The 11630-nt window shown below is 32.3% G+C and overlaps 1 pseudogene; it reads left to right on the top strand.

Moving 5' to 3' along the window:
• Positions 1 to 1971: 1971 nt before the first annotated feature.
• LOC120149172 lies at positions 1972 to 9552 on the top strand (annotated as a pseudogene).
• Positions 9553 to 11630: the final 2078 nt, after the last annotated feature.

Here is an 11630-nt window from a genome sequence, read left to right as displayed (position 1 = left end):
AACAATAAATATTAGGGTAATGTATAGTAATGGTCACTTAACTTTTTTAAAGCTTTCATTTAGGTCTCCTAACTTTTAAAATTTGCAATACAGTCCCCCAACAGTTATGTCGGGGACCATATTGCAAAATTACTAAATGTTGGGAGATCATATTGAAAACGGACTAAATGTTGGGGGACTTTATTGTAAGTTTTAAAAGTTGGGGGACTTAAATGAAAGTTTTAAAAAAGTTTAGTGACCATTACTATACTTTACCCTTATTATTATTATTATTATTATTATTATTATTATTATTATTAAATTAAGCTTAGGCTTAGGCTTAGCCGCTTAGCTATTAGAATCGAGTTTACCCCGTATTTTATTAAAATTTAATTTTAAATTAAACTATTATAAAATTTAGTCTCATCAGAATCCAATGAGCCACCCTTATCTCTTTATAAATTAAATATTGTTATTGTATAGAGTTTCCTCTTTATTTTTTTATAATATTTTTAATCATTCTATTTAAAAAAATTAAAAATATTTTTAAAAACAATTTTTTAATTAGTCATAATCTTACAAACATCTAAATTAAAACCAATTGCGGTTTAATATATTCAAACTTACAACTTATAAAAGATTCTAATTTTGTCAAAAAAATATTCTAATTAAATTAAGATTCAACTAGTACAGAGCTAATTAAATAATGTAACTCAATTTTAAGATCTCTTAAATAACATTTTGAAAAATTTCAATTAATAAAAAATTATTATTTTAATAATTTAATATATAAAACTGTTTAATAGTATAAATTAAATCTACAAATGAATTTTTAATTAAACAATATAAAATTATTAACTAGATAAAAACTACTTATCACATAATACAAACACCTTTTGTTTTCATTTTCTTTTTAAATTATATTATCTTTTAAAATTTATATTTTATCAAATAATTTAATTATATTCAATATTCAATTTTAATTATAATTTAAAATCAATATTTAATTTTTTATTATGTCAAAAACACGAATAGAATTTTGATTAGTAGATGATAGGCGGAGCTAATTATTTTTTTAAGGAAAAAAAGATGAGATTCCCATTAAGACTTATAAAGAAACAATAAAAAAACAATAAATAATAAAACAATAAAAACATATATAAAATTCATAATAAAAAACAATAAATAATAGGGTAAAGTATAGTAATGGTCACTGAACTTTTTTAAAGCTTTCATTTAAGTCCCCAACTTTTAAAACTTGCAATATAGTCCCCCAACATTTAGTCCATTTTCAATATGGTCTCCCAATATTTAGTCCGTTTGCAATATGGTCCCCTACGTAACTGTTGAGGGACCATATTGCAAACGGACTAAATGTTGGGGTACTATATTGCCAGTTTTAAAAATTGGGGGACCTAAATTAAAGCTTTAGAAAAGTTCAGTGACCATTACTATACTTTACCCTATATTGTATGGAAAATATAGCTGCTGTAACAAAGGTCAAAGTAAAGACACTACAGTTTGGGTTAGGGGTAATGTTTTAAGAAGAAGGAAAGGTCGATCAGAAATTCGTGATGGGATTTTCATTTTCTATCTAAATTTAAATGTTCATTTTGATAAATATATTTATGTGAACGTGGTCAGAGAATTATTATTGTGTTAAGAGTATAGAAATAGAACAAAGTCAGGCGTAGGCAGGTATAATCAGTGCTCCTTACGGAATTTACAGCTTCCTCTCTTCATTTTCTCGTGATCTTCCCTTTTATCTTTCTTTGAGGTGTTTTTATATAGTTCTAATATTCTATGTTTTGCTTTTCTTCAGAGAGCTCCTGCACTTTTGGTCTTCGTTGCTGCTGCTTTATACTGGGAGTTCTAAATATATAGCATAAAACCCTGAAAGATAGGTCCTTTTTTTATTCGATTCTGTTGTATCTTCCTTTGTTTGTTGCAAGTGAGCGTGTACTAGGAGAGACTTTGGCATTTGAGGGTTTTAAAGAAAGAATTTTTGAGCCAGAATGGGTAGTTTCGGGAGGAGTGGTGCAGTTAGGCAGTATATAAGATCAAAGGTACCTCGTTTGAGATGGACACCTGAGCTTCACCGTTTTTTCGTTCATGCCATCCAAAGGCTTGGCGGCCAACACAGTAAGTTCTTCTTCTTTGAGCTTGTTTCTATGTTTTTAGTGATAATGGCTTTCGTATATTTCTTCAGAAGCTACGGCTAAACTTGTTCTTCAACTGATGGATGTTAAAGGGCTCACCATTTCTCATGTGAAAAGCCATCTTCAGGTTCATCTTTTTTCCCCTTTTGATTTGTTTATGTCTTCCATTTCTCTTCATGTTTTGTTCCATTTCCCTCATAAACCAGATGTATCGGAGCATGAGAAGTGATATCGGCAGACAAGGTATCATAACTGTGTTTTTTATGCTCCTTTTCTCATATAAAATATCAGAAGAGATTTCTATACGTATTTTTAGTAAATAGATCAGTTGGATGCTTCAGTTCATTTATTACCCTCAATTCCTAGAATGTACATAATTATCTGTTAATTTCTCAATGTTTTCTGCAACACAGAAAATGACAACCTCCTTTCTTTTATTACCCAACATGAATAATGCATGCATGTTGGTGGTCTCCTTTAGCTTAACATGATTTGTTTGGTTTGTATGACAGATAAGAATTCAACCCATCAAAGAAGACAGTCTTTCAAGAAGCATGATGATTGTGTTAATGAAGCAGGTGAACATATGGGTTTTCACTCGGCTTCAAAGCTCATTGAAGAAGAAGAATCAGATTTTTCGTTACTGTTTACTTCTTCCTTCAAAAAGGTCAGCTTTCTATTCAGCTAAGCCTAATAGGGTCATTTTGCTTCTAAAATTCTTTTTGTTAAATGTCTTTTCTTTTTCTCTACACCAGAGCTAGAATGGAGACCAATAGGAGTTCAATGTCTGATCAGAATCTGGAATGCAGCCACGGAACATGTGAGAGAATGTCAAATCCGTACACTTTTGATTATTTTTTTATAAGTAGAATTTATTACTCAAGTAAAAGGTTCAGCACACAACAATCATCCCAACTGGGAGTATAAACACCCATTTACAACAGTAAAAAAATGTTTAGTCGATATCCAATAATTACAAAGTTTAGAATTAATATAATCTAGTTTATTAATTTTCCTGTCGCTTTGATTCAGAATATCTCCTTTATAGACGTGAGAAATTGATATGTTGTTCTTGATCCTATGTTGAATATTCTTCTGTTTCTTTCCTCCCAAATGAAGTAGATAAAAGCAGTCCAAGCAATCCTTAATATGGTGGAAAGCAAAGATTTACCCTTCCATTTTTGAGCAGCCCATTCAATCCTTGATTCCCAAGTCCTGTAAGTATCTCGCATGCTTGATAGATTCATAATAGAGTTCCAAAGAGAAGTAGCATAAATACAATCAATAAACAGATGGTTTCTAGATTCATGGTTCTCATTGCATAGAATACACAGCCTGTCAGAAGCAATTCCCATTCGAAAGAGTCTGTCACGAGTAGGAAGGCGATCCAAAATAGCCATCCATGAGATCATGCTTAGCTTAGGAATATGAAGAGGAAACCAAATCACTTTGTGCCAGGAAACCTTGTCTTTATGAACTCTGATATCTTCCCAAAGTCTTTTGTTTTCATGATTCCAGCAGCAAGTGTTGGGAGGGCTTCACTTCTAATTTTCAAGAGTTTTTTGATGGTCCAACTATAGGGAGAGTTAACAATGATGTCACTTATATCGTTATATTTAATAACATAGCAATGGATCCAAGCGACCCATAAAGATCCCTCTCCAGCCAGAATTTTTCTAATGAGTTGAATCATGCAGACTTTATTCCAAGAGTGAATGTCTTTCAACCCGAGACCTTCTTCAGATTTGGGACAACATAATCTTTTCCAACTAATCCTTACACCCTTTGCAGCTGTATCGTTTCCTTTCCAAAGAAATCGAGAGCAAAGTTGTTCTAGACGATTAATAACTTTATGAGGAAGGATAAATTGCCTACTCCAGAAGTTAGCAACATTGTATAAAACAGTTTTAATAAGCTCAAGACTCCCAGCATAGCTTAATAATTTTCCTGACCAATGATGAAGCCTATGTTTGATATTATCAAAGAGAGGAGACAATCTTTTTCAGTTAATTTTTGAGTGACAAGAGGAACGCCTAGGTACCTGACAGGCAGAAAGCCTTGTTTGAAGCCAGTGGCAGATTTAATGGATTCCAGGGTTCTGGCAGAAATTTCAGCAGCATAAAATTCAGTTTTGCTAACATTGAGGTTCAGACCAGATAAGACATAGAAGTGGTTGAGGACACTAGTAACTCCAACAATAGATTCAAGATTTCCTTTACAAAATATCAAAAGGTCATCAGCAACATATAAATGAGTGATACCAAGTTTTTTGCACTTAGGGTGGTATCCAAAGATTCCTCTGGTAGCAGCAAGATTAAGAATTTTAGAGAGAATATTCATTGCTATCACAAAAAGGATTGAAGATAAGGGATCTCCTTGTCTTATACCTCTCTGACCATTGAAGTACCCAATCAGACTACCATTAAAAAATATGAAATATCTAGCTTTTTTGAAGCAAGTTTCAATCCATCTTGTGAAAATAGTAGGCAACCCTATGCATTAAGAATAGAGGAAATGAAATTTCAATTAAGAGAATCAAAGGCTTTTTGTAAATCAATTTTGAGGGCACATCTTGGCAAAATATTCTTTCTTCCATAACCTTTGACCAATTCTTGAGCAATAAGAGTGTTGTAATAATAAATATACCTCTCACAAAAGTTGTTTGATTGAGGGATATAAGGTAAGGAAGAAACAAAGTCATTATTTTTACAGGAATTTTAGTAATAGTTTTGTAATCTACCGAGCAACAAGAGATTGGTCTGTAATCCTTAACTTTGCTAGGATTCTAGATTTTAGGAATTAGGGCAATAATGGTGGAATTGAAACTAGGAAGGATATTAGTCTCTTGAAAGAAAAATTTGATACCATTGACAAAGTCTTCCCCTACCACAGACCAGGAATGTTTGAAAAACAATGGAGTGAAACCATCAAGGCCTGGAGCTTTGTCATTCCCTTGATTAAATAATGCCTCTTTGATCTCTTCTATAGTAATAGTTTTAATCAGATCAGTAGCAACCTCATTAGGAAAATGGAACTGTAGCAGGTTTCTCAAGAAAGAAGGGCCAGTTGGAAGAACTTTAGGATCAGTAGCACCTAGTTGATGTTTGAAAAAATCAATAATTTCATTAGCCATATCATCATAAGACTCTAACCTTTTCCCCTCATTGTTAATAAGAACCCTTATGGTGTCTCTTTTATTTTTAGAGGCAATGGCAGAATGAAAAAGTTTGGTGCATTTGTCTCCTTCTTTGATCCATTGAACTTTTGTTTTTTGTTTAAGGAACATGTATTATGTTTCCTCTAAATCAATCAGCTCCTTTTGAACACACTCAATTCTTTATCAAAAGAATTATTTTTAACTCTCTCTATAGTTTTCCTTGTTAAGCTTTTGCAAGCAAGGCTTAAGTCGTTTAAGTTTGATGAACAATCTCTGCATAGGGTTTTTTTGAGAAGGTTGATGCCAGGATTGAATGACTTGTTCAAGAAAATTAGGGTGCTTGGACCAGAAGTTGAAAATTTTAAATGGCTTTGGCCTATTGATTTGAATTTCTTTATTGATCTTTGCAAGAGCCATACAATGATCCGAAGGGCTAGGAGTGGTAAATTCTACAAAAGAATTCTGAAAAAAGTAACCCAGAGAGGATTAATCAGCACTCTATCAAGTTTCCTTGCAAGATATGTGTCTTTTTGTTTATTACTCCAAGTATAGGTTGGGCCAAAGAAAGGATGATCAAAAAGAGAAAGCTCTTGAACCAAATCTTGGAAGTCAGTCATATCAGAGGATGAATAAGGTCCAAGTAGAAGAGAGTCAGAACTTTCCTTGTAATGAAGATAGGTATTGAAGTCACCTCCCATAATCCAAGGGAGGGATCCAAACCTTGCATCAAGCTCTCTAAGGTGCTGCCAAAGAAATCTTTTAGAAGAACCACTGTTACTTCCATAGATAGCAATGATAATGAAAAGAATGTTATTGAAGAGACATTTAGCAGTAATGTTTTGATCAGTTGAGAGACAGAGAGAGAGATCAATTTCTTTTTTCCAGAGAAGCCATATTCTACCATTAAAAGCATATTCATAGTTGGTAAGGACATTCCAGCTCCCTAAGATAGTTTTGAAGATTTTCTCAAAATTTTTTGGTTTAACACGAGTTTCCATCAGACAAAGAACATCAACTTTGAGGAGATTAGCTCTGTTCATAACTTTATTCTATTTGTGAGGATTATTAAATCCTCTGATATTCCAAAAACATATTAACATTGAGGAATAGAGGATGATGAACCTTCTATATTTCCATCTGAGGTACAATTGTCTTTTGAGATTTGTTCTTTCTTTTTTGTCTTTAGTTATTTGATTAATTTAGCAACTCCAGCAGCAGCAGACCTGGATTTCTTTACTGGCATCTCAGTTGCTGGAGAATTTTCATCAACTGTTGAAATGATATCAAATATGTTTGCTAAGCCTCTTAAAGCATATTTAGTTTTGATCTTAAGAGGTCTACCTCTACCTCTTTTAGGTTTTGGAGTAGTTTCATTGAATTTAAGAGCAGATTCTTGAGCATGAGCAGAGTCATCTTTAACTACATCATCACCGAGAGGAAGAGTTTGGGACTTGGGATTGTTTCCCTTATTTGAAAGATTAGAATGAGATTTAGGGGATTCATCATTAGAAGATTGATCTTTTTTGATAGAAGAAATTTTTTATGGTTCTGTTCTTGGATCAATATCAATAGAAACATCTCTATCCTTTGAGGAAGAAGATTCATGCAGAGAGTCTTGCAAGGTTTCTGATCTTTCTAGTTTTTTATCAGAATTATTATTAAGAGTAGCCTTTTTCCTCCAGATTTTAGGATTTGAAGGAGCTGAATTATTTTTGATAATACATTCTTTATCAGAATGGTCGAAAGTACCACATTTCCTACATCTGTTAGGGTACCAAGGAACTTCAACATAGATTGTGGTAGTTTGGCCATTAGTAAGAATCACTTCAATTGTTTCAGGTAAGTTTTCCTTAGCTCCTACCTCAATACAAACCTTATCATATTCTAGCCTAGATTTAGAAGCAGTAATTGAGTCCATTGTTAATGGAACTCCTAGAGCATTGACTATATAGCTAAGGCCTTCCCTTGAACACAATTCTAATGGGACATTATACAAGTGAACACATAAAGGCAATCTAGAAAGGTCAAAGTTCAGTCTCTGTAAGTTGGGTTCCCACTTTCGAAGAATTAAATGTTTATTGAAAATGTTCCACGGGCCATTCTCAAGAACCCAATCCCTAGCAGCATCAGAATTGAAGGAGAAAATATAAATATTATTCCCAACGAGGCTTACCTGAACACGAGCACCTTGGTTCCAGAGTTTATCAATTGCTCGTTGAAGAGAGATGAAATTAGGAGAAGCCCCTAAGAACTGACCCACCAGAGAAGACTTCCATTCAGCAGTACCAACCTCGAGGACCTCAAGGGGAGGTTGAACAATTAGGGTTTTATCTCTCAATTTTGGGGGAAAATATGTGAGTTCGTGGCCAGCTTGACACCCAAAGAGTTTTCGCCAATCCATAGCACGTTGATAAAAGAGAAAATAAAGGAAGATTGATGAAATCACACTGATGATCGGATTGAAACGCCGGCGATGGGACAAGAAACTCAGGATCCGTTAGTCTTGCTAACGTGCGCACTTTTGATTATTATCGGCACGCCATGGGAATAAAGGAAGGTAATGGGTCTAATCAGAAGCAGGGTCAATCTACATCTTCTCTCAGCTACCATTTGATCTTTGCAATTTCAACTCTTTCAGATATTTTGTAGAAGAAGTGAAGAGCCTAATTACCATAAGGTACCCTACCAAAACTTGTATTTCTCTCTCTCTCTCTCTCTCTCTCTATATATATATATATATATATATATATATATATATATATATATATCATTGATATTTGTCTTTGTTGCCATCTTTGAGTGTAATGTTGGTTTTGCTGTCAAACTTTTTTAAAGTTCAACCTGCTAAATGGAAGGTTGATTTGTTCAACCTACAGAAATGAGGGTGCGAAATTAAACAACTTTAGGGATATAATTGTCTTCTTCTCAGCTCAAACCCTATTTTCCTTTGCAACAAGTCTAATTACATAGTGTTTTCACTTCCACACCAGTTTATTGAAAACCCCAACCCTTTTTTTCTTTTTGCCCCTCACGTTAAGATGATGCAAAAGAACTTTGGACATTCAAGCATCAAGGGGATTGAAAAATTGTCTCTATTAAGGTACGTTTGTTTCACGTAAAACGTTTTCCGGAAAATGTTTTCTTCATTTTCCAGTGTTTGATTGGAGGAAAACTGGTTGGTCAACGTAAAATATTTTTCTGGTCAACAAAATTTCCTTTGTGTTTTTTGAAAAATGACTTACGGCCTGATTTTCCGTAAGTCATTTTTCGAACTTTTTACTTCAAAGAATAAATACTCAAAATAATTTTATTTTATAAATTTAAAATTTATAAAATATTTTAATATCATTTTAATCAAAATATTAATTATTAAAATATTTAAAATATATTTATTAATATTTATAATAATATAATATTATATTTTTAAAATTATAATAAAATAATCAATTATATTATAATAATATAAGATATTATATTTTTATTTTTAATAATATATAATAAATTATTAATAAAATTTATATTATTTATTAATTTCATAAAAATAATATTATTAAATTATTAATAATGAATAATATTATTTATATATTTAATATTAATATAATAATATTTTAATAAAGATATTTAAAATATACTAATTAATATTTTTTTAAATATAATATAACACTATTACTTTAATAAATAATTAATATAATTTATAATATTTTTATTTCAATAAAATATACCAATATTAATATTTTTATTAATAAAATTAATATTTTAATAATAAATAAATTATTTTAATATTTTAAAAATAATAATATTAAGTTTTATGATAAATAATATTATTTATTGTATTTAATATTTATAATAAATAATTTTAAAAAAATTCATTAACTAGTGAAAAAAAGGTTTAAACAACATCTTTTAAACATCGTAAAACGTTTTTCAGAAAATGTAATTCATTTTACGGAAAACATTTTTCGAAAAACGTTTTCAGTTAAATAAACGAAATTTAACTTTTTTTTTTCCTTTTTGCCCTTTTCTGGTTTCTTTTCTTTCTTGTCAGTGATGTATGAATGTAATGTTCTGCATCTTAAAGTCTAAAGAAAGAATGTTCTGTAGGAATGAGGAAAAAAGGAAAAACTGGATTGCATAAGTGATTATATATAAATCAATTGAATTAAACTTAAGATTCTTGGATTTTGCTTTAAATATTGGATTGGGGATAGGACCACTGCCCATGAAGAAATTATTCTTACATTCTGTGGTCCGTTGTGACTCTAATGAGTAGGGGACCCTCTTGGGGGTTGGTAAGAATGGAGGTTCAAAATCAACCTTTATTGCATTGGACCAGACATTTGCTTTTTTTAGAGCTGAAGGACTACCCATTATTGAATTTCACGCTTCCCTTCCTTCCCTTCCAGTTCTATCTGACTCTGCTGTAGCATTTCTCCTAATTCAACTAAAGTTCTTAATTCTTCTATCTTGTTATACCTCCGGAGTTCCCTCTGAAAAATTAGCTTTCTGTTAGTTAAGACATCCGAATAAATCCTTCCGCTTACTGGAACCTCCAAAAGATCCTTACCCCCTGGACTTGAGAACATCATAACCTCTAATCTACCTATAGGGCTGTCTACAATATATAGCCAATGGTCTCGTACATATCTACATGGTCTACCAAAGCAAAATTTAAGATTTTATTATCATATCTATCTAGTTTCGTCGACTTACGAGTAATGACACCACCAACTGATTATTATAAATATCCCTCAGCCACACTGGGGAGTATCACCTTTTCCGTACTCATACTCTCTTTTTGTGAATCCATCTCTCATGTAGAGAAATAATGATCTTGACTCTCCGTCCAAATAAAAAAAAGGTTAAACTATCAATAGTCAACGATCCAAAATTTGTTTTCACTAACGTACCTATATATATTTCACCCCAGATTTTACTGTTAACGAGAAAATGTTTCCACATTCAGTCAAAATTTACCCAACCGTGCATGGACTGTGGTCTCTACTAGGATACTTACACTTGATGTTAATATCTCAGGTTGGCAAAGTAGAAGAAAAGCAACATGCAGAGGAATAAGACCGTAAACATGTTGGACGAAACGTAAAGAGATCACGCATTCTAGACGATGAAGAGGAAGAAGACAGTGCATTCGAACTATCGTTGTCACTGTCACTGCAACATCAGCCTTCGTCGCAGAGAAGTAATACATGTTGCACGAGTGAGATGAGCAGCAGCAAGGGATTCTCATTGTCCTCTAATTATAAAGACTGCTCCACCCCATGTAGTCTCAACTTAGATCTATCCATTGCTACTTGTGACAAGTAATTTTAATTCTCCAATGACCGACACAAGATTTTATATTTAAGGTGAACTTTTAAAATCTTAGAGAGAACGGATTTATAAAATTCTATAAGCGAAAATGTATTATCAATAAAAAAATATTTAAAATATATGATAATTTGAAATTTTTAGGGGTGATTGTTTCAACCACCCTCTCAATCCCTTTTAAGGTTTTGGAGCTGATCCAGATTTTGGTTTAAAATTTATGTATCTTTATATGATCATATCTTTGAATATAATGCATAGAAACTAGGCCTACGAGAAGGGAAAAGGATTCTTGATTTTAAGTTATAAAATTTGTTTCACATGGTAAGCAGAAGCAAACCAGTCCTTGTTAGCTTAACTAGTAAAAGAGGAAACTCTAGTGCTTCACTTTTATCAGTGCATGCAGAGATGGTTCCACCTACCACAATGAGGTACTATTAATAAATTTAGAATTCCAGTGCCTAAACAAAATTGAACTGATTGTTGGACTCCCAGTTTTTTAGGCCTGAAAACTACCCTCAGTATTTTGATCAATTTCTTTTGTATATATTTTCCTCGTCTTAGTATCAGCATTTGCACCGGAGCTTCATGAACTTCCAGAGGTATCACCGTTGAAGGACCAGCAAACCGGAAAAATGTTGTAACAATTAACAAGCATTAACATCGACACTAACAGTGTACAAACTCTCCATTATGTGACAATACCATAAACCTGTTTCCAAGAAAACTAGAAAGAAACAAAGTGCAGATGTAACTGCAGACTCAGGTACTAAACACATAGTTTACCCTATAAAATAATAAGTGTGTTTAGTAGTGAATAGAATATTAATGCAGACATAATATAATGATAACTGAGATTACATTTAGAAATAAAATAAAATAAAAAAGGAATGTTAACTGGGGGAAGCGGTGCGGATGAGGCCCCACTCGGCCAAGTTTCACGTTTTTCTCTCCTCTCGATTCATTTAAGCATCAGCTCAGAATCGAAATTCTGATTCATTCAGCCAACACAA

This window comes from Hibiscus syriacus, unplaced genomic scaffold (assembly GCF_006381635.1).
Source record: "Hibiscus syriacus cultivar Baekdansim isolate YM2019G1 unplaced genomic scaffold, ASM638163v2 tig00110989_pilon, whole genome shotgun sequence".
NCBI classification, from domain to species: Eukaryota; Viridiplantae; Streptophyta; class Magnoliopsida; order Malvales; family Malvaceae; genus Hibiscus; species Hibiscus syriacus.
This window is presented reverse-complemented; position numbering and strand designations above follow the sequence as displayed.